Genomic DNA, 23,485 nt, shown 5'->3' with positions numbered 1-23,485 from the left:
ATAGATGAGACTACAAGACAAGATTTGAATAGATTAAATCTTTGAAGTATTATTGAAGGAAATGAAGTTATGATATACTTCATTAAGTTCCGATATATATATATCCACATATACATCTTCTTTATACAGTCCCTGAAAACATCTGTCATGTAAAGTATGAATAGAGTTTGTAATATCCAATGAATTTTTGGAAGGGAAAAAGAATTGTGGCATAAACCCGATATCTTGCTGATCAGGCAAAGATACCAATAAGTAACCTTTTCTACTAGTAGATGGACGAATTCCCCACTGGTCATCACCCTGGTCGCAATAGGACCTTATGCTGGACTGCCACTCAGCCACTTATGCATTTGATGGACTCCCACTGAGCCACTTACACTATCATGGACGCCCACTGAGCCCATGTTGCTTATGCCGACTCGATAGATGGACTTACTTCCCGAACGTTGGGTAAGTAATCAATTCATTTACCAAAACTCCAACCTTGTTGCGAATATAAAATACACCATAGAGCCGGATCCCCTGGTTTTGAGCAAGTATTTAAATCCCCCCTTTTTTAAAAAAAGGAGGATCTTAAATATATAAAAAATGAGTTTTGGGATCCGCTCTAACTTTTGAAAATCATTTTAAAGACTCGAAAACACTTTAAAGAGTGTTTGGAATAATGCTGATTTAATAAAGTAAATCAGTCTCAATATAAAAGAAATATCTGAATATTATTATTTAAATAATATTCCCATAAAGAATAATTGAGGTAAAAGTTGGAAAACTTATAATTGAAATGAATAGTAAATAATCAAAGATATACTTATACGAAAGTAATATCTTTATTTGAATAATCAAAAGTAAGTTTGATTATCGAACATTATTCTTTAATAAAATAAAGAATATTAAATAATACGTGGAGTCATAATACCTCGAATGAATAGTATAAATAATATTCATTAAATAAATAAAGGAGTCATACATCCTCAAATGAATATCCAATTAATAATCATTAAATAATATAAACTGAGTCTTAAGCCCTCGAATAAATATTCGAAATAATATTCAATTAATACAATAAAAGGAGTCATAAGTCCTCGGATGAATATTCGAAATAATATTCAATAAATAAAATAAAGTTAAAGTTATCGAATAAACCTTATTCGATTAATAGTTTTGAAAACTATAACCATATATATATAAAATATATATAATATACTCGGGAACATCGACTCCCGGTTTAGAAATATGTTCACCTTTTGATCCCCTATACTAAGGGTAAACTCGAATACCGCTTATCTCTAGCATAGGTATTATGCAACTATAAGCATTTTAACCAACAGATACATAATTCAAGAATACGAAACAGGCATGCATATATACCATATCACATGCTACAATATATTGCAAGAATTTGCTAATAACAAATATGCATTTATCATAAGATCATGCATATACACATATACATCACAACAACAGTTATACGGGTAGAAAACTTGCCTGAGCGACTGGGGGTTACGAATGGCTCGGGACGAGTCTGGTAACCTATAAACAACAAGTAAGTTGGAATTAAACCAAAGTCACTTGTAAATCTATACTCTAACCAACTTAGACTCTAACGCTCGTTTTGCGCTTACTGATTCTCTTAAGTCACTCGAGTACCCTCGGCTCCATCATTTTTAATAATTTAACCATTACGAGTTTTAAGGCGATTCCTTCGCGAGTGTCTTACCAACTGCCTAACACACTTACTATAATTGTTTCATACATTAATTAACCCTTTTTGGTCTTTAACCTATGTTTCAAAGTAAGGCGAGGGGTAATGTTTCGTTCGCGAAACGTCGTTACTTAAAACGGCCGTTTCTCCTAAACCGTACATCGGAATCAAACGAACTACATACCAAAACGAAGCTCGCAACATGAACTATCTAAACATGGAAATGGTCAAAATCTAGAAGGGGGTTCTCGGGTCCTAATGTTATGAACAAAAGCAGTCTAAAGTAATTCGGACATTACGACGGCTATGTTTACGCGATTTCCCAAATTTAAACCAATTCAAAACAACCACAAATCCATCCACAATCACAACCCAATCAAAAATCCATCCATATTACTTTACAACAGCCCCAAATCAACTCATTATAATCAATTTACTTAGTCCTAAAACTTGAATTTAAACTATACTACATTCTTTAACCAAATCATAAGATTTCAACATTCCAATCTCCACCATTCCAACCCAACTCTAAACCAACCATCATTAAGCTACTCTAATACCATAACAACCAAAATAATCCTAATATACATAGTAAAGCTAGGGTTTGGAGATGATATACCTTCCTTGAAGTGGTGTGAGTAGCTAGGATGCCTTAAAAAGCCTTGAGGAGTCTTAGGAATGCTTGGATCTTAAAGAAAAAGCAAGAAAAGCAAGTTAAAAACCTTGAAATCACTATTCATTATCTTCTTCATTGATTTCTTGGAGAAGATAGAGAATGAATTGGTGGCTTAAACTCATAATATAGCCATAACTATGCATAAAGAATACTAGGGAATTATCTTACCAATTTAGGAAGCTTGGATCTTGGATTTTGAAAATTTTCTCTTTGAAAACTAGGAAAAGCCGAGAGCAACCCTTGGTGAAGAGAAATAGAATTTTCTTTTGTTTTGATGAAATGATTTGTTTGGCTTGGTGGATGTAGTTTTGTTTTTGTTTTAGTTAATTACCTTATTAACCTTGAACTTTGTGTGGTTTTAATTCAACCACATCTCCTTCCCTTATGTCATGCTTATGTCATGCTCATGATGTCATCCTCCCCTCTTTGTCCTCTTCTCATTGATTGGGTGACATCATCCTCTCTAATCCCTTTGATTAACTTCCTAATTGTTTGCCTAATGACCGCTGATCTGTTATACAGTTCGCTTAACTTTCGTTTTCGTTTATCGTTTGAGGGATCATACCCGGGATCTTATTACTTAGGTTCCCTTAACCTTTCTCAATTAATTATATTCCTTTTATGATCCTCTATTATAATCCTTTAATTTAAATCCTTTTTATCCTGTTACCTTATACTCAATTCTTTCCGTATCTAGTGGATTTCCGGGAAAAATCAAAGTGTTCGGGATTGGATTCTGACGATCTTTACATACACTTATATACCATATAGAGTACTAATAAAATCTCAGAATATCCATAACAGAACCCCTACATAGTGGGGCATGAAAAGTTTTCTCATTCAGCTAAAACACTATTCATAAGGGACAAAAAGTTGAAAATTTTGGGGGTTATTACAGTCTCCCCTCCTTAAAAGGATTCCGTCCCGGAATCAAATAGAAACAAATGGGGGTACTTTTCTAGCATTGCGCTCTCTAGTTCCCAAGTTGATTCTTCCACATTATGATTCTGCTATAGCACTCTGACTAGCTTGATTACTTTGTTCCGAAGCACCTGCTCCTTCTTATCGATAATCCTTACTGGCTTCTCCACGTAAGTCAGATCTGGTTGCATATCCACCTGCTCGTACTCCACTATGTGTCTGGCATCCCGATGATACTTCCTTAGCATTGACACATGGAACACATTATGAACTTGGTGTAGGTTTGGGGGTAAGGCTAGCTCGTAAGCTAACTTTCCAATCCGTCTTAATATCTCAAAAGGTCCAATGTATCTTGGGCTTAGTTTTCCTTTCTTTCCAAATCTCATTAACCCCTTCCAAGGGGATACCTTCAGCAGTACTAATTCCCCTACTTCATATTCCTTGTCCTTTCGGGCTAGGTCTGCATATTTCTTCTGTCTGTCTTGGGCTGCTACAAGCCACCCTCTGATAAGATCCACTATGTCTTTGGTCCTTTGGACCACTTTGGGTCCGAGCATCTTCCGCTCCCCTACTTCATCCCAGTATAAGGGAGATCGACACCTTCTTCCGTACAGGGCCTCATAAGGCGGCATTCCGATGCTAGTATGAAAGCTATTGTTATAAGAAAACTTGATCAACGGCAAGTGATCATCCCAACTTCCTTTAAAGTCTATTGCACAGACTCTCAACATATCCTCTAGTGTCTGGATGGTCCTTTCACTCTGCCCATCCGTCTGGGGATGATACGCGGTACTCATATTTAACTTGGTCCCCGCACATTCTTGAAAGCTCCTCCAAAATCTGGAGTTGAATCTGGGGTCTCGGTCTGAGACAATGGATGCTGGGACTCCATGTCGCGTCACTATTTCCTTAAGGTAAATGTCCACCAGTCTATCGACTGTGTATCTCTCATTGATAGGGATGAAATGAGCTGACTTTGTCAGTCGGTCTATAATTACCCATATGGCGTCATGGTTGGCTTTCGTCCTTGGCAAGCCTATTACAAAATCCATCGCTATCTGTTCCCATTTCCATTCAGGAATCTCCAGGGGTCGTAAAAGTCCACTGGGTCTCTGGTGCTCTTCCTTTACTCTTTGGCAAGTCAAACATTTGCTCACCCATTCTGCTACATCCCTCTTCATGTTGGGCCACCAGTAATACTCCTTCAAATCCCTATACATCTTGGTGCTTCCCGGGTGAATGGAATACCTTGAACTATGGCTTTCATCCAAAATCTCATCTTTAAGCTCTTGAACGTTTGGAACCCAAATCCGGTAAGAGTACCTCATTATCCCTTTATCATCTTTCTCCGTATAGATCTCTTCTCCAGTCATTGACTCTCTGCCCTCATTCATTATTTTCTCTTGGCACAATCTGATCTTTTCCAATAATTCTGGCTGCATTGAGATCTCAAAAAGCTTTTCAGTTCCGGTTCCGGTTACCTTTACTTCTATTTCCATTCTCTCAAAATCCCTTATCAATTCTTCCGAAGTCGTTATCATTCTGAGTCTTTCCTTTCTACTAAAGGCGTCAGCCACCACATTGGCTTTCCCCGGATGATAGAGAATCTCACAGTCATAGTCCTTGATTAGTTCTAACCATCTCCTCTGGCGCATGTTGTGCTCTTTCTGCGTAAATATGTACTTGAGGCTCTTATGGTCTGTGAAAATCTCGCACTTCTCTCCATACAAGTAGTGCCTCCAAATTTTTAAGGCAAATACTATTGCCGCGAGCTCAAGGTCATGAGTAGGATATCTAATCTCGTATTCCTTCAGTTGCCTCGATGCATACGCAATCACTTTACCGTGCTGCATAAGCACACACCCTAATCCTTTGTGCGACGCATCACTATATATCACAAAATCTCCTTTTCCGTCCGGCAATGCCAACACCAGGGCCGTTACCAACCTTTTCTTTAATTCCTGAAAACTGTTCTCGCATTTCTCCGTCCATTCAAACTTCTCTGTCTTACGAGTATGTCATGTCAAAGGGGCTGCGATCTTCGCAAAGTCCTGTACAAATCTACGATAGTAGCCGGCCAATCCTATGAAACTCCTTACCTCTGTGGGTGTGGTTGGCCTTTCCCAATTTGAGACCGCCTCTATCTTGGAGGGGTCGACCAATACTCCTTCTTTGTTGATCACATGTCCTAAAAACTGTACTTCATTCCGCCAGAATTCACACTTCGAGAATTTGGCATATAACTGTTCCTCTCTGAGTATTCCTAGAGCTATCCTCAAATGCTCTGCATGTTCTGCCTCAGTCCTTGAGTAGATCAAAATATCATCGATAAAAACTATCACACACTTGTCCAAGTACTTCTTAAATACTCTGTTCATTAAGTCCATGAAAGCCGCTGGGGCGTTGGTTAATCCAAAGGACATTACCAAGAACTCATAATGCCCATACCTGGTACGGAACGCTGTCTTGGAAATATCTTCGGGTTTAATCTTTAGTTGGTGATATCCAGTTCTCAGGTCAATCTTGGAAAGATAAACAACATCCTTAATCTGGTCGAACAGATCGTCTATTCTAGGTAATGGGTACCTGTTCTTTATTGTTAGCTTGTTCAACTCTCGATAGTCGATGCACAACCTCATGCTCCCATATTTCTTCTTAACAAATAAAACTGGTGCTCCCCACGGAGACACACTGGGTCTTATCATACCCTTATCCAAGAGTTCCTGCAATTGGATAGCTAATTCCTTCATTTCTAACGGGGCTAATCGGTAAGGTGCTTTTGAAACTGGCACCGTCCATGGGGCCAACTCAATAGCAAATTCAATCACTCTATCAGGTGGTAATCCCGAAAGGTCTTGTGGGAATACGTCTCCAAATTCATTGACTATCGGAATATCTTGTAAGTTGGGCACTTCCTTCTGCGTGTCCACCACATAGGCTAGGTAGGCCTCATTTCCTTTTCGTAACATCCTTCTGGCCTGGGCCATAGTCAAAAATTTCTGCGTCTGCCTTTTTCCTCTAAATATAACTTCTTTCTTCCCTGGGATATTTAACTTAACTTTCTTCCCTTTACAGTCTATCTGAGCATCATTGCTAGATAGCCAGTCCATTCCCAAAATTACATCAAACTCCCCTAATTTAAAAGGGATCAGATCAACTCTAAAAGATTGTTCCCTTATGCCTATCTCACAGGCGGGGTGAATCTGGTTAACAAGAATAATTTCATGGTTGGCTATTTCTACTTGTAAGGGCTCTATCAAGGGTTCAGCTTTAAGTCTTAATTTACGCGCAAAGTCCTTTGATATAAAAGATTTAGTTGCTCCCGAATCAAATAAAACATTTGCACTGACTGAATTTAGAGAAAGGGTACCTGCTATCACATCTGAGTCTTTCATAGCATCTTGGACTGTCATGTTGAAAGTCCTTGCAGTAGGTGGCTTATTGGAGGCAGCCCTGCTGGCTCCTGAAGCTGCTGGTTTGTTCATTGGGCATTCCCTCTTCCAATGACCCGGGCGTCCACACTGATGACAAGTGGTGGTTGGAATGACGGCAGGGGTTGATGAAGGGCATTTAGTTGAATAGTGACCTTCCCGACCGCACTTAAAGCAGGTTACTGGCTTTCCTTTATACTCCCCAGTGTGCATCCTTCCACAAGTGTTACAGGCTGGCAATGGGGGTCGAGACTGGTTGGAATAGGACATTCTTGACTTCTGGCCGCTCTGGCTCACACTCACGCTCATTGGCCGCTTAAACCCAGTGTTCTTTCCCGGTAGGGACACTGCTCCTCGATTAAATCTAGTTGGGAAGCTCCTTCCTGCGGAACCTCCACCCATGCTCATACTTTTCCTCTTTATTCCCTTTTTCTCTCTTTCCTTCTGCATCTGTTCACTTCCGGCTTCTACAATCGTTGCCTTTTGCACCAGAGTGGCATAATCCGTAAGCTCAAGGATTGCCACCCTATTCTGAATCCACGGTTTCAGTCCCTGCTGAAACCTCCTAGCTTTCTTTTCCTCGGTGCTCACAAATTCTGACACAAACCTTGATAACTCAGTAAATTTCACTTCATACTCTGCTACAGATAAGTTATTCTGCTTTAGCTCCAAGAACTTGAGCTCCATCTGGTTTTCCATAAACCTCGGGAAATACTTTCCCAGAAACAACTGACTGAATCTCTCCCAGGTTATAATAGCATCTGTCTCCATGTTTTTCTTGGCTTCCCACCAGTAGTTGGCCTCTCCTTTCAGAAGGTAGGTAGCAAATACAGTATTCTGTGCCTCATCGGTACTCAAAATCTCAAAGGATTTCTCCATTTCCTTTAACCATGCCCTTGCCTCAACTGGGTCGGCTGATCCGTGGAACTCAGGGGGCTTAAGGGACTTAAAAGCCCTGAAAGAGTTTGCCACAACATTGTTATTTCCTTGAGGGGGTGGGTTGGGTTGGCGTTCCAAGTTCTGCCTTAGTAGTTGCATGAACTGGCCCATGGGATCCATGCCTGGGTTTGGTACTGGTTGCTCAACCTCAGTTTCTCCTTCTTCAGCCTCTATCTCAAATCCCTCAACATCATATGTTTCCTCTTCCTGTTCATACAGGGAGTCATCCTGTTCCACATAATCCTCATCTTCCTCTTCACTGTGTTCCTGGTTCCTATTGTCCTGATTATGGCTTCCCTGGTCCTCAGATCCAGGGTTCGCCCTAGTTCCAATCTTTCTTGGCGGCATGATACTGATAATAAAAAAAATATTAGGAAATTCAACGTTAGGTCACAATCATACTCAACATTGTGCCTTGCACAATTTTATAATGGGGAGAATGTATTTCACAATTTTATTATTTTATGACAGTTCTAATAAGAAGTGCAGTAATAATAATGATAAAAATAGTGATCTCGTCACTAAGGAACTGAACTGAAAGAAAACAAATATATACATAATGCGAGAAATACATAGTTTGATCTGATCAAAAGTACAACAGTGCTACAGCCATCTGTCCCAAAAGTGATACACAAGAGTCTATCTGTCTAGTCAGAAAAAGGGATGCTATATACAACTCAACTATCCCGGAAAATTGGCTCTTATTAAGGCCTCGACTAACTAGACAACTAGACTATCCCGTCGTCAATCCTGAATCACACACCGGAGCGGGTCAGCTCCCATACCCTTTCCATCGCATGACGGAAGATATAGTCGGTCTGCCGCCTGGAGATCCTACCATGCCTGTCCCCCTGGAGAGATCTGAGTCTCGCTCGGGACGTGAGCTCTATCCCCGTCAGCTCCCTCCTCAAGGATCGGGGTATAGAAGCCCTAGTCTCATAAGCTCGGGTACGCCTACCCGCCCTCTCCGCATCCAACTCCCTCCTGGCCTCATCCAGTCGGCCCTCAGCAACAACCACTCGGGTTCTCAATACATCCTGAACATAGCCATGGGCTAACAAAGACTGCCTGTGGGCAGGGTCGAGAGGTGGTGAATCCGGAGCCGCTGGTGGTGCCTCCTCGGTCTGTCTAGGCTCGGAAGTATGGGTCTCTGAGCTGTCATCATAGGTGCTCCAGGATGGTAGTGGCGGGGTAGGAGCTCTGACCACCGGAAGTGTGGGTAAAGGGGTACCAGTGTACACTACCATAGCTCCGACATGCTCCTCAGCCACTGGGACCTCATCCGGGTCCTCCTCATCTGGAATAGCAATGACCTCTGTCTCTGACTCCTCTGAGGGGTCCTCCTCATCTGAAATAGCAATGACCTCCGTCTCTGACTCCTCTGAGGGGTCCTCCTTATCCTCCTCCATCTCAGGCTCCTCCTGATCCTCGACATCTAGCAGTACCTCATCATGCTCACGCTCGAACATCTCAGGGTCCTCTATCTCAGGCGCCTACACATTAAACGAGCTAAGTTACTATCATGATACTTATAAGGGTTCCCGTAAGGGTTTTAACTGTCAGCGCTACTTTAAGTAGTCCGACCACGAACTTGGCAAGAGTTCTTATTATCTTTGTGAGTTTGTTATTATATCGTCGCATCATCTCTGAGGTTTATAACGCTTGGCTCTGATACCATTTCTGTAACACCCCCAGATCTGGGGTCAGGGATCCGGGTCGTCACGGTCTTTCTTTCCATAATTATCACTTAACTTAATTAATAATAAACAACCTCAAGCTGTGACCCCACACTAACACACACCACCACACGTTATAGTCTCAGAGATGAAATTGAAATAAGTACAAGTCCTTGAATCCACAATTAAAAGTTATTACAACCCAAAATGATTACTTGATAAATTTACAGTTAATTGCCATTATCTGCCATAAGTTATAATTATACAATATTTGGTTCCCAAAAGTAAAATGCCTGATCTACCAATAGATCTACCTCTGCAGCTATAGCAGCTACAACATCAACGGGAAGACGCGGGACGCTTCCCACGCGCTTGCGCTGGGTCTGCTGGAGTCTGGCCATCTTTCCTAACTATTGTTGTGTGATGAAGAAATAAAGCAAGAGTGAGCCGTACAGCTCGCAAGATAATATATATAGTGTAAACAATAACGCAAGTATCTACATGGATAACTTGCTGGAAACCTTTATCAGGTGCAAGATAATTACTACTGGATATAAGTAAAAACAAGGGATGAAGTTACCAAATACTTCACTATACTTATATCATTTATAAAGCTACTTGAACTACCACTGTTCAAAGTATAATGAGCTTTCAACATTTCATCACATAGATGAGACTACAAGACAAGATTTGAATAGATTAAATCTTTGAAGTATTATTGAAGGAAATGAAGTTATGATATACTTCATTAAGTTCCGATATATATATCCACATATACATCTTCTTTATACAGTCCCTGAAAACCTCTGTCATGTAAAGTATGAACAGAGTTTGTAATATCCAATGAATTTTTGGAAGGGAAAAAGAATTGTGGCATAAACCCGATATCTTGCTGATCAGGCAAAGATACCAATAAGTAACCTTTTCTACTAGTAGATGGACGAATTCCCCACTGGTCATCACCCTGGTCGCAATAGGACCTTATGCTGGACTGCCACTCAGCCACTTATGCATTTGATGGACTCCCACTGAGCCACTTACACTATCATGGACGCCCACTGAGCCCATGTTGCTTATGCCGACTCGATAGATGGACTTACTTCCCGAACGTTGGGTAAGTAATCAATTCATTTACCAAAACTGCAACCTTGTTGCGAATATAAAATACACCATAGAGCCGGATCCCCCTGGTTTTGAGCGAGTATTTAAATCCCCTTTTTTTTTAAAAAAGGAAGATCTTAAATATATAAAAATGAGTTTTGGGATCCGCTCTAACGTTTGAAAATCATTTTAAAAACTCGAAAACACTTTAAAGAGTGTTTGGAATAATGCTGATTTAATAAAGTAAATCAGTCTCAATATAAAAGAAATATCTGAATATTATTATTTAAATAATATTCCCATAAAGAATAATTGAGGTAAAAGTTGGAAAACTTATAATTGAAATGAATAGTAAATAATCAAAGATATACTTATACGAAAGTAATATCTTTATTTGAATAATCAAAAGTAAGTTTGATTATCGAACATTATTCTTTAATAAAATAAAGAATATTAAATAATACGCGGAGTCATAATACCTCGAATGAATAGTATAAATAATATTCATTAAATAAATAAAGGAGTCATACATCCTCAAATGAATATCCAATTAATAATCATTAAATAATATAAACTGAGTCTTAAGCCCTCGAATGAATATTCGAAATAATATTCAATTAATACAATAAAAGGAGTCATAAGTCCTCGGATGAATATTCGAAATAATATTCAATTAATACAATAAAAGGAGTCATAAGTCCTCGGATGAATATTCGAAATAATATTCAATAAATAAAATAAAGTTAAAGTTATCGAATAAACCTTATTCGATTAATAGTTTTGAAAACTATAACCATATATATATAAAATATATATAATATACTCGGGAACATCGACTCCCGGTTTAGAAATATGTTCACCTTTTGATCCCCTATACTAAGGGTAAACTCGAATACCGCTTATCTCTAGCATAGGTATTATGCAACTATAAGCATTTTAACCAACAGATACATAATTCAAGAATATGAAACAGGAATGCATATATACCATATCACATGCTACAATATATCGCAAGAATTTGCTAATAACAAATATGCATTTATCACAAGATCATGCATATACACATATACATCACAACAACAGTTATACGGGTAGAAAACTTGCCTGAGCGACTGGGGGTTACGAATGGCTCGGGACGAGTCTGGTAACCTATAAACAACAAGGAAGTTGGAATTAAACCAAAGTCACTTGTAAATCTATACTCTAACCAACTTAGACTCTAACGCTCGTTTTGCGCTTACTGATTCTCTTAAGTCACTCGAGTACCCTCGGCTCCACCATTTTTAATAATTTAACCATTACGAATTTTAAGGCGATTCCTTCGCGAGTGTCTTACCAACTACCTAACACACTTTCCATAATTGCTTCATACATTAATTAACCCTTTTTGGTCTTTAACCTATGTTTCAAAGTAAGGCGAGGGGTAATGTTTCGTTCGTGAAACATCGTTACTTAAAACGGCCGTTTCTCCTAAACCGTACATCGGAATCAAACGAACTACATACCAAAACAAAGCTCGCAACATGAACTATCTAAACATGGCAATGGTCAAAATCTATCAGGGGGTTCTCGGGTCCTAATGTTATGAACAAAAGCAGTCTAAAGTAATTCGGACATTACGACGGCTTTGTTTACGCGATTTCCCAAATTTAAACCAATTCAAAACAACCACAAATCCATCCACAATCATAACCCAATCAAAACTCCATCCATATTACTTTACAACAGCCCCAAATCAACTCATTATAATCAATTTACTTAGTCCTAAAACTTGAATTTAAACTATACTACATTCTTTAACCAAATCATAAGATTTCAACATTCCAATATCCACCATTCCAACCCAACTCTAAACCAACCATCATTAAGCTACTCTAATACTATAACAACCAAAATCATCCTAATATACATAGTAAAGCTAGGGTTTGGAGATGATATACCTTCCTTGAAGTGGTGTGAGTAGCTAGGAAGCCTTAAGAAGCCTTCAGGAGTCTTAGGAATGCTTGGATCTTAAAGGAAAAGCAAGAAAAATCAAGTTAAAAACCTTGAAATCACTATTCATTGTCTTCTTCATTGATTTCTTGGAGAAAATAGAGAATGAATTGGTGGCTTAAACTCATAATATAGCCATAACTATGCATAAGGAATACTAGGGAATTATCTTACCAATTTAGGAAGCTTGGATCTTGGATTTTGAAAATTTTCTCTTTGAAAACTAGGAAAAGCCGAGAGCAACCCTTGGTGAAGAAAAATAGAATTTTCTTTTGTTTTGATGAAATGATTTTTTTGGCTTGGTGGATGTAGTTTTGTTTTTGTTTTAGTTAATTACCTTATTAACCTTGAACTTTGTGTGGTTTTAATTCAACCACATCTCCTTCCCTTATGTCATGCTTATGTCATGCTCATGATGTCATCCTCCCCTCTTTGTCCTCTTCTCATTGGTTGGGTGACATCATACTCTCTAATCCCTTTGATTAACTTCCTAATTGTTTGCCTAATGACCGCTGATCTGTTATACGGTTCGCTTAACTTTCGTTTTCGTTTATCGTTTGAGGGATCATACTCGGGATCTTATTACTTAGGTTCCCTTAACCTTTCTCAATATATTATATTCCTTTTATGACCCTTTCTTATAATCCTTCAATTTAAATCCTTTTTATCATGTTACCTTATACTCAATTCTTTCCGTATCTAGTGGATTTCCGGGAAAAATCAAAGTGTTCGGAATTGGATTCTGACGATCTTTACATACACTTATATACCATATAGAGTACTAATAAAATCTAAGAATATCCATAATAGAACCCCTACATAGTGGGGCATGAAAAGTTTTCTCATTCAGCTAAAACACTATTCATAAGGGTTACAAAAAGTTGAAAATTTTGGGGGTTATTACACCTACTACAGATTTGTTCTTTGGTCTTGGCACAAGAGTCCAGACTTTGTTCCTTTCAAATTCATTGAGCTCCTCTTGTATTGTTGTGACCCAGTCAGCATCTTGCAGAGTTCTTCAACCTTCTTAGATTCAGTTTGAGATAGAAAAGAATGGTAGAGACATTCATTCTGAGTGGCTTTTTTTGTTCTTACACCACTATCAGGTTTCAATGATTAAGTCAGGTGTGTGTAACTTATACCATTTTCTTACAGATGGAAGTTGACTCCTTGAAGATAAACTTCCCCCTTGATCAATGAACTCTCTGTTATTTCCTTGATTATTAGTACCACTATTGTTTCCTGATGCTCCTCCTGAATCAGTATTCCCATTGTTAACAGTATTTGACTCATCAGAGTTTGAGGAAGATGAGTCTGATGATCTTTCTACTGATGTTCCTTGAGTTGAATCACCTATAGTAGCATCTGGATTTGAGTCATGTTGCTCCCCCTCAATATATGCTTCAGTGTTAGAAGTATTTCCACTGTTTTATGGAACCTCAGAGCTTTGAGTGATATCAGGACTTACTGTATCAGAGTCAAGACTTAAAAGTGTAGCATAAGGTACTTCATTTTCAAATATCAGTTTGTCACGGTCATCTGCATCTTCTAGACCAGTTATCTTCTTGTCATCAAAAGATACATGTATAGATTCCATGATTGTTCTTGTTCTCAGATTGTAAACTCTGAAGGCTTTTGTGGTCAATGGATAACCCACAAAAATTCCTTCATCAGCTTTCAGATCAAATTTGGTCAGCTACTCCAGATGAGTTTTGAGAACAAAATACTTACAACCAAAAATATGAAAGAACTTCAAATTTGGCTTCTTTCCCTTCACCATCTCAAATGGTGTTTTTCCATGCTTGTTGATCAATGTTGCATTTTATGTAAAGCAAACAGTTTGCACAGCCTCAGCCCAGAAGTAGGTAGAAAATCTTGCTTCCTCTATCATGGTTCTTGCAGCTTCTATCAGAGTTATATTCTTTCTTTCAACAACTCTATTTTGTTATAGAGTTCCAGGAGCAGAAAACTCTTGTTTTATCCCCTTGAGTTTGCAGAACTCTTCCATAGAGCTATTCTTGAATTTAGTTCCATTATCACTTCTGATGATCTTCACTTTGTATGTTGATCCTTTTTCCATCTCCCTCACATGATCAAGAAGAATGGATGGAGATTCATCTTTGGTGTGCAAAATATATACCCATATGCATCTTGTATATTCATCAACAATTACGATTGCACACCTTTTCTTGGCAATTGACATAACATTCACTGCACCAAAGAGATCAATATGAAGTAGATGATATGGTTCATGAATGGAAGATTCAGTTTTACTCTTGAAAGATGTTTTCCTTTGCTTGGCTTTCTGGCATGAGTCACATAAGCCATTAGGAGTAAAAACTGCACCGGGAAATCCTCTCACAAGATCTTTCCTCACAAGTTCATTGAGTGCAACCGGTCTAGATTTAGATCATTTCCTCTTGCTTCTTTGCTCTATCTCTAGTTCATGAGTTTTCAGAACTCCATAGATCTCATCTAGAGGTGTGTTATCAAGTTGATAGTTCTCCTTTATTGATGTGACTTTAAAGTCCCACTTTTTAGGGAGAGCAAGTAGGAACTTCAAGTTTGAGTCCTCCAAATCATATTCTTTGTTGACAAGGGATAAGTCATTCAGCAAGTTCTAAAATCTGTCATAGATCTCAGTTAAGGACTCATTGCCCCTTAAGTCAAAGTGCTCATATTCTTGAGTAAGTACTGTCCTCTTGTTCTTTTTGATAGCAGTTGTACCTTAAAACTTTACTTCTAAAGCATCCCATATCTCTTTTGTTGTCGTACATCCAATGACGCTATTGGACATAACACTATTAAGACTGTTGTGCAGGTTGTATCTGACCTTAGCATCCTTCATGATAGATGAGATATCTTCAGGAGAATAGTCCTTCCTGTCTTTGTCTATCATCTTCTCTGGTTATCCTGCAAGCAAAATAGCTACCTTCACTGGTCTATGAGGACCATCATAGATCATGTTTAGATATTCAAGATCCGTGGCTTCCAAACACATGGCCATCCTGACTTTTTAGATTGGATATTCATGTATCTTTAGGATAGGCACCTTGATTTCTTCATACCTACTCATGTTGCTGCTTATTTGTGATATGGCTGAGGGTGGTGGATTCAAATTCTATGTTTCTTCTTCTTTGTCTGACATTGTTGATTGATTTTCAGATCTTAAACTGTTTGTATGTTAACAGCAAGCTCTGATACCAATTGTTAGTCATTTAATCAACTATAGAGTGGGGTGAATACAGTTAATACAATCAATTCGACAAAGCTTCAACAAAATCAACAATTTTTATATTAACAGATAAAAATTGATTACAGATGTACTCTCTCGAAAGGATGAACAAATATCCTTGAGAGCTTCTAGGTTATGCGAAAGATATAAAAATGTCGCAATACATATAACATGAACCTAATATGTGCTTTATATAAAGCACAACTACACAATGTATAAGGAATAATATTCTATTAACAACAAGGAAACCTATACAATGCTTTTGAGATAAAGTCCTTCACCTCCTTGAGTTCCTGTTTCCTTTTCCTTATCGAAGATCAACTGATATACCAAATACTGATTACATTATCCGTTGATATCATCATCCGTTGATATCATTATCCGTCGATATCATCATCTGTTGATATAAGTTCTAATGTGAACTTCTGACAGTTTCTGCTTGATATCATCAATTGCTCCTAACACTGGATATATTGTCATCCTTAGTCTTCCTGCAGGTGAAGGCTCTAACAATTGAATCAAACAGAAAAGACCACTCCCTCCAGAGATGCTTCTTGTTCAAGCTGTCAAGGTTGATCTTCTTACTGTAGTTTATGAAGTCCATAAACTCAGCTATTTCTTGTTAAGATGGAACCTCCACCATGCTATTTGTAGGGATGCCCAATGCCTTGTTGACATCATTATCATCAAATTCCACCTGCTTTCCCTGAATTGAGCAGTTCATTACCAAAATCACTGTTTGATTGTCATGCACAATAGTGTTGACCACAGCTGAGTTCCAAAAATCATTGAACATATCCAGGTACAGGATAGAATTAGCAGTCAAGGAACCTGCAAGATAGGACTCAGACAAAAACTTAACAAAACTCTTAAAATTATCAGGAGCTTGGTTAGCATAAGTGAAAGCTAGGTAGTTGGTACCCTCATTTGGAATAGCAGCTCTAACATTGTTTGCAGCCATAGTAAGTGTATGGATTTGAATGGGTAAGAAATTTGAGTGAGAAAGAACTTGAAATGAGAGAAATCGGTTAATATTTGCAAAAGCTAGGTCAATTGAGATCTCGAAAGCGTAAAGAGGAGTTATGTCGAGATGTATGGGTATTTATAGAAATGGGAAGTGACTTATCGAGAAGTAGGAATAAACGATTGGTATTTATTTATCGAGAAGTATCGAGATGTCATTATCATGACTTTTATCGAAAATTAGATAGTGACTTATCGAGATATAACATAAATACCCAGTTTGTTATTTTAACTTTTATTAAATAAATAAATATGAAATTAGAATGGATTTTGTGTCAAAAGTATTTTACTGAAATAATTTATTGAATTAAATTGTCTCAGTTCTGAGTTATTAATAAGTCTAAAATTATATTTGTAGAGAACTCCATAAAAATATACATGACTCGAGATCTCTACAATACTTATCGAGAAGTCACAAAGAGGCTTGTCGAGAAGTCCATCGAGAAGTCATGAACAGACTTATCGAGAAGTCTTAAAGTGACTTGTCGAGAAGTTATTTTGACTTATTGAGAAGTCATAATGAGGCTTGTCGAGAAGTCCTTCGAGAAGTCATGGAAAAGGACTTATCGAGAACACAGCTCTCTACATACTTTTGATCCTTTCTAGTTCTGTCTTTTATCAATCCATATATTAAAATTGTGGATTAACATTTAGACTTATTTTTAGAATTTGAAAAATTCAAAGTTGAGAAAAAAATGAAAAATAAATATACAGAGAATTCTGAAATATGTATAAATTATATTCCAATTAATTTCCAATTAAATCAAATTAATTTTTATTAATTAAAAATTAATCAGCTGAAACACACTAGCTGAGTTTTTTCCATTATGAAGAATTTTACATACCAATTCCACTAACAAGTCTTGTGAAAGTTGCTTCATCCAAAGGTTTAGTGAAAATGTCAGCTAATTATTTTTCTGTTGGGACAAAAATGAGCTCAATAATACCATTTACAGCATGTTTTCTAATAAAATGATACCTCACATCAATGTGCTTAGTACTAGAATGATTAACTGGATAGCAATAATAGATATAACACTGGTATTGTCACACATGATTGGAATTTTGTATAACACTAGACCATAGTCTATTAGTTGATTTCTAATTCAAAGCACTTGAGTACAACAACTTCCTGCAGCTATATATTCAGCCTTAGATGTAGAATTTGACACACATTGATATTTCTTATTGTACTAGGATACAAGTCTTTGACCAAAAAATTGACAGCTTCCACTAGTACTCTTCTTGTCAACACTGCATCCAACAAAATCTACATCTGTGTATCCAACAGCTTCAAAACCAGTTACCTTAGGATATCACAATCCCAAGTTTGTTGTTCCCTTTAAATATATGAAAAAAAATCTTTACTGCCATCAAATGTGATTCTTTCATATTTGCTTGAAATCTAGCACACAAACATGTTGTAAATATGATGTCTGGTATGTTGGCAGTTAAGTACAACAAAGATCCAATCGTTCCTCTATAACCATATATGTCTACACTCTTTCCTTTTTTATCTTCATCCAACTTGGTAGCTATAGAGATTGGTGTAATTGCAAGTGAGCTGTCAACCATTCCAAACTTCTACAATAAATCTTTGATATATTTCGTTTGACTGATGAAATACCACCACTTCTTTGGCTAACTTGAAGGCCAAGGAAGTAACTGATCTCTCCCATTATGCTCATCTTATATTCACTCTGCATGAGTCTTGAGAATCTTTGACATAACTTCTCATTAGTAGAACAAAAAATAATATCATCCACATAGATTTGAACTAGGATAATATCATCAACATGCTGCTTGTAGAATAGAGTCTTGTCAATAGTTCCTCTAGTAAATCCATGTTTGATCAAGAATTTTAATAGTGTGTCATACCATGCTTTAGGTGCTTGATTTAATCCATAGAGAGCTTTTAGCAATTTATAAACAAAGTCTAGAAATTCTGGATCTTCAAATCCAGGTGGTTGTTGCACATAGACTACCTCTTCCAATTCACCATTGAGGAATGCACTTTTCACATCTATTTGATACACCTTAAAATTTAAGTGTGCATCAAATGCAAGGAAGATTCTTATTGCCTCAAGTTTTGTAACTGGAGCAAAATTTTCCTCATAATCAATTCCTTCTTCTTGTGAGTAGCCTTTAGCAACCAATCTTGCTTTGTTCCTTGTCACAATTCCATTTTCATCCATCTTGTTCCTATACACCCATTTAGTTCCAATAATGCTTCTGTTTCTTGGTGCAGGAACCAATTCCCAAACTTTATTTCTCTAAAACTGATTTTCTTCCTGCATGGATGTTATCCAGTCAGGATCAAGCAAGGCCTCTTCAGTGTTCTTTGGCTCAATTTGAGACAGAAAACATCCATGCAAACATTCATTTGTAGTAGTAATTTTAGTTCTCACTCCAATATTGGGATCACCAATTATTGAATCTCTAGTATGACTTCTATCCTATTTCCTGGTGTGATCTTGTTGAATAGAATTGTTCTCACCATTGGCATGACATACAGAACCACCATCTTCTTCTCCCCCTGAGTTTGTACCATCAAACTCAGATGAAATTCTTTCTTGATTAGAATTTTTATTTTCATGGATCACTTCTTCAGTTGTTTCTTGTTCCATTCTACCTTTTATGTTGATCTCAGCTTCATCCTCAGAATCACTAACAATATTGAGATTTTCAAACTTCAAAGTTTCAGCTCCATTTTCATCAAGGCATTCCAAGTCTGGACACTAGTCATCATCAAAAGTCATATTTGCACTTTCCATAATTTTCTTATATTCAAGCACATAAACTCCGTAGGAAGTTTTTTCCAATGAATATCCCAGAAAAATTGCTTCAAAAACCTTAGAGTCAAATTTTCCCGCATACTCAGAGTTGTCTTTGAGCACAAAGCATTTGCTTCCAAACACATGCAGATGCTTCATAGTAGGCTTTCTTTATGATAGAATTGAGTAAGGTGATTTTCCATGGTTTTTGTTGATCAAATATCTGTTTTGACTATAGCATGGAGTATTCACAGCTTTTTCCCAAAAACTTGTTCGCGGATTGACATCTTGCAGCATTGTTCTGGCAGCTTCAACTAGAGTTCTATTTTTTCTTTCAACAACACCATTTTGTTGAGGTGTTCTTACAGCTGAAAATTCTTGAACAATGCCTTTGTCTTTGCAGAATTCACTTAATGCCGCATTTCCAAATTTTGAGACATTGTCACTTCTCAATCATTTCACACAGTTTTGATCTTCAGCCTACTTTTCAACTTTCTTTATGTGCTCAATAATGATGTGTAGAGTTTTATCCTTTGAATGCATAAACTCTACCAATGTAGACCTTGAATAGTCATCCACCATCACAGTGCATATTTCTTTCTAAAAATAGATAAGACATTAACTGGTCCAAGCAGGTCCATGTGAATAAGTTACAATGGTGCACTTATGAAATTCATAGTTTTGGTCTTGTGACTCGACCTCTTCATTTTTCCTTTCTGACAAGCCTCGCAAACTTCATCTTGAGCGAATTCCAAATTTGGCATGTCTCTCACTAATTCCTTTTTCACCAAGGTATTAATTGCTTTGTAATTCAGGTGAAAGAGTTTCTTATGCCATATCTTACTTTGCTCAATGGATACCTTGGTATAGAATCAACAAATTCCATCCTTGTTTGCTGAAATTAGATCTGCAACAAACAAGCTTCCTTTTCTTACTCCTTTCAGAGCAGTTTCACTAGTCTTTTTGCTGATAATTGAGTAGTCTTCTTTTTCAAAATTTACCTCGAATCCCTTGTCAGTAAATTGGCTGACTTGAAAGATTTACTTCAAGTCCAGCAACCGGTGCTACACCTTCTATGACAACGTTTCCTAGAAACCAGCTTGCCATATCCCATTATGAATCCTTTGTTATTGTCTCCAAAAGTCACCAATGGGACAACCATCTCTTCAAACTGTGATATCAGAGCCTTATCACCTGTCATATGCCTGGAGCATCCACTGTCAATGATCCATGCGACTCTTTCCATTTTTCCTTACACATAATGAGAATTAAGTGTGTTTAGCTACCCAAGCAATGTTGGGTACTTTCTTCTTTTTCACAGAAGTTGCAGAAGTAGAATTTAATGATTCAAAAAGAACAATATTTATTGATTGATTTGAATTTTTCTTTTTAGCTGTAGATCCAAGATTAACTTCTTTGAGATAATGTTGAGTGACATTTATGACACTTTATTACGCCCCTTAAAGCTTTGAATTGGTGTATTTGTACTCAAGTTATTGGTGTTTTTACGTATTTTGTAGTATTTTTGCATTGCAGGCATTTTCCAGGTAATCAGGTAAATTAGCATGGTTGTAGTGCTAATTTGGTGTTTGGATGGTGTTGGAATAAAGGCTCGTGAAAAGACCGGCTCAAATCAGCAAGAAGAAGAAAAGAATTCAGAATTTTATTCAGGAGGACGGCGCGCCCGCGCTGGTCAAGCGCGCGGACGCACACAAAAAGCAGAAACTCAGCGCGCCCACGTAGGTCAAGTACGCGGCCGCGCCAGGTCGGGGTAGCAGGATTATATTTCTACTAGGATTTTGAGAGTTTAAAGCTTTGGTCAATTGTACAACATATATATACATAAATAAAGTCATATTACATAAGGAGAGACGTAAAAAAGCTAAGGAAAAGGAGTAAAGAATACCGAAGAGCATTATTCAACCAAGGCGAAGAAGATCTAGTTTATTCTTGTGATTATTTGTTTAAGTTGTAACGTTGGATGTTAGTTTTCTTATTCTTGAACCTTTACTTATGTTTCATACTTGGTTTTATTAAGTATAAAGACTACATTTATTATACCATGCTTTTATCGGAACCCACGTTGATGATGAGTCCGATTATGGGCTAATCGTTATCAATGGGTTCTAAAGGATTTATTTATGAATTTCGTTAGTTGATTTGTTTCGATGCCTTAGTGTGTGGTGATTGTATGATAACCTAGTATTGGTTGTGCTTATTCGTCTTATGAGCATCGCGAACTTATAATATAGTGTGTTAACTCTTAATAAAGCGAAAGTGAATTTAAGGATTTAGAACTTGCCATGCTAGCATAGTTTCATGTGTTATTGTTATGCATGATTCGTAGGTAATTTTAACCATCTTACTTGCCCTATGTAATCACGATAGATAACTTGTGCATTAAAGCGTTATATTGTCAAATTCTATAGACATATAGGGTCTCAATATAATTGGTGACTATTCAACTTCTATCTCTTTTGTGGATGTCTGGTAGTATGGTATTCGTACAATGAAAGTTGGCATTTATCAGTTTCATGTTATCTGATTAGTGTCATCACCATTACATGCTAATGTTAAGAACGAAAAGGCTATTAAATGAAATACTTAATGAAGTTAGAATCCCATGTTTATGTTATATATTATTCAACTCTCTTTACTCTCTTTAGTTAATGTTCTCTAGTATAATTCTCATTAGTTAATCATAATATAATCAAAATTCAATTTGTTATTTGTCTTAGCATTGAATATTAGCCATATCATTGTTGCATAGGTTCATAATCACAAAAGTTAGCCTAAATCAGTCTTTGTGGGAATGAACTAGAATTAATTCTATATTACTTGCGAATGTGTATACTTGCGTAAATTTTAGCGCGTGTTTAGCGACTAACAAGTTTTTGGCACCGCTGCCAGGGACTGCAGTGTTAACTTTTAGTTTATATGTTTTTGATCAGTGATCGTTAAAGTTCATTGACTCGGATATTATTACTTACCTACTCTTTTTCTTTGTCGTGTTTCAGGTACTCTAGCGAGCGTGTATGCATACGCGTTCGGGGGCTCATAAGAGAACTCTGGATCAAGCCCAGGAAGAAGCTGTAGTGATTCGAAGGGAATTTTTTTAGGACAAAGAAAAAGTAGCAGAAAAAGGGAAAGTCGAGGAACCAGCTCTAGTAGTGATGGGAGATCAAGCAGAAAATCCTAAGGCTCTGATGGACTATTCTCAACCTAAGATCAATAATATTCAGTCGAGCATCATCAAACCAGCCATCTCGGCTAACACTTTTGAGATCAAGTCGAGCACAATTCAGATGATACAGAACTCAATTCAGTTTGGGGGTTCTCCTACAGAAGACCCCAACATGCACATCAGGGATTTTATCGAGATCTGTGACACTTTCAAGTTCAATGGGGTGACTGAAGATGCTATCAAGCTGCGACTCTTCCCATTCTCTTCGGGGGATAAAGCAAAGTGCTGGTTACATTCTATACCACCAGGGTCTATTACCACATGGGAGGATCTTGCTCAAAAGTTTCTCACTAAATTCTTTTCGATGGTGAAGACTGCTGCAATCAGGAATGCTCTTACTCAGTTTGCTCAGCAAACTGGAGAATCTCTGTGTGAGGCTTGGGATCGATATAAGGAGATGCTAAAGAAGTGCCCACACTGTGGCATGCCTGATTGGATGATAATAAACTGTTTCTGCAATGGTTTGGGTGCTCAGTCTAGACCTATGCTAGATGTAGCATCAGGAGGAGCCATGTGGGCTAAAAGCTACAATGAAGCTTATGAACTGATCGAACTGATGGATACTAATGAATACCAGAATCCTTCTCAGAGGCTAACTCAGGGCAAGGTAGCAGGAATTCTGGAGTTGGATACAGCAACTACTATAGCTGCCCAACTTAAAGCATTGACGATGAAAGTGGACTCTTTGGAGAATTATGGAGTTAATCAAATCTCTAGTGTTTGTGAGCTTTGTGCGGGAGCGCATAAAATAGAGCAGTGTGCTATTTCTAG

At 37.6% G+C, this 23,485-nt stretch overlaps 1 non-coding gene across 1 annotated transcript; it reads right to left on the bottom strand.

The window, feature by feature from the left end:
• Positions 1-23,033: 23,033 nt before the first annotated feature.
• On the bottom strand, positions 23,034-23,140 carry LOC141723064 (small nucleolar RNA R71). Its single transcript, XR_012576057.1, has one exon. It is a non-coding gene; the product is annotated as a small nucleolar RNA R71 (small nucleolar RNA).
• Between the last annotated feature and the right edge of the window lie 345 nt (positions 23,141-23,485).

The sequence above is a fragment of the Apium graveolens genome, chromosome 4 (assembly GCF_009905375.1).
Source record: "Apium graveolens cultivar Ventura chromosome 4, ASM990537v1, whole genome shotgun sequence".
NCBI classification, from domain to species: Eukaryota; Viridiplantae; Streptophyta; class Magnoliopsida; order Apiales; family Apiaceae; genus Apium; species Apium graveolens.
Note: the sequence above shows the minus strand (reverse complement) of the source record. Positions and strands in the feature narration are given on the sequence as shown.